Raw genomic sequence first — 1,852 nt, 5'->3', positions numbered from 1 at the left:
TACGAGAAGTTGTTTTGGAATCCAGTTGGGCAGTTTCCACAATCAGTTTCAAAAAGGCACAAGATTTTTTTTTATTAAGTAATCAATGTTGAGGGAGTCCATAAAATATTCTCTGGCCTTCGGGGGAACACTTTTATTTATTATGTTTATATAATGCCAGTCTTAAAAATAATTTAAGATTGCTCTTAAGGGATATAAAATGAGTAGGACACAAATAATAAACTCGCAGAAGTAATAGTTGGAGAAGTATAACACAATGCCTAAGTAAAATATCTCTACTACAAAGGAGAATGTGGAAGTTACATGAGTAAGATATTGATTCGACATTTAAGGAATTCATAGGAAGAGATATTGCATCCATCAGGAGAAATCACAGGCTACTTTTAAATAAGGTGTTACAGATTTGCCAATATCTATCTCTCTCTCTCCCTATCTCTCTCCCTCTCTCTCTCTATCTATTGAAATGTTTCTGAGAGAAGAGCAATATAAATAGATTAATTTGGTTCATTAGTTACACAAATATTTATCCTGATTCTTATATTTAAAAATAAAGGTCTTGTATTTAGGAAATGCATTACTTTGCTAATAAATCAAGGCTGTGCATTTGCGGTTCACTGATTAGTTTTTTGTTCTGTTACAGAATATTACTAAGACTAGTGTGTTTAATAATAATGCACATGTAATTTTTGAAAAGTTGCAACAAGATTCATTCTCATATTTCTACTTAAGTTTTAGGCAGATAGGCAAAATCATTATGCTTCAATCATTCCATTGGCCAATAAACTTTCTCAGTAACAAAATTGGAGATATGACCTGCCAAAGAGTTAAAGAGAACTAGGCACTTTGATAGTAGTAAGACTATATTTTTATTATCATTCTAATCCCTTCTACTGATGCTTTTATTCTTTAGCTTATAATCTTTATATACCTAAGACCCCCGTCCTGCTTCTTAATTTCCTGCCATCCATATTCCTGCTCTCCAATCACTAACCTGTTTCCTTTCCCATATTAGAGTTTCTCGTGTATCTGCTTTAATATGCACACTCCTTGGAGAGTATTTTAAAAATTCAGAAATGTAAGGATATTAATAAAATCTCTCATGATCTCACCATCAGAGATATTTTTCTAATACTTTAGGGTATGTCTTCCAAATCATTTTTTTCATCCCTACACTTTTAAAAGTTAGTAGACTATATAAATACATATTTAACCTCATATCATCAACTTTCCAGAGGTTTCTTTTGGAAGATGGTAGTGGTGTCTTTTCACCATTTCTTAAATCCCAAGAAATAGGAAATAACAGTGTCTCTCCAGGATGGAGAGACGTTAATTTGTAAAGCTCCAGGTCAAAGTATTGTGTGAATAAGGCTAGCCTTACTGTTTTTCTGAAATATTTGAGAATGGAGCATCAACCAACATTTATTGAATTCTCATTGCATGCTGGGACAGCATTATATTCTAGAATGGGATGGGGTGTGTTGGGATGGCAGGACTATTGCTCTCGCAAACCTAATCTGTGCATTCATGGCATAATAGTCTTTGTGCACCTCTAGTTCTTCATTAAACATTGGGCTTCGTGAACCTTAAGATAGTTAAATTCATTTTTAGATCACCAGCACCTAGCACAAAACACAACATATGCAGCGGTTAATGAAGGGTTCTTGAACTGAATGTCAGGGCTATCCTAGGTTACTTTAAGATGACTTGAAGTCCATTTTTTTGTATGAATGATTCCTAAGTTATATATGAAACACTCATAACTAAAACAATGACTATGAATTCTGGTCCTTCCCACATGGCAAGTCCTTACTCTGTAACAGTCAGTGTGCTTTATATGTATTGGCTGATATCA

Source organism: Mustela putorius, unplaced genomic scaffold (assembly GCF_011764305.1).
Source record: "Mustela putorius furo isolate JIRA1106 unplaced genomic scaffold, ASM1176430v1.1 tig00537350_pilon_pilon_pilon, whole genome shotgun sequence".
Lineage (NCBI taxonomy): Eukaryota > Metazoa > Chordata > Mammalia > Carnivora > Mustelidae > Mustela > Mustela putorius.
Note: the sequence above shows the minus strand (reverse complement) of the source record.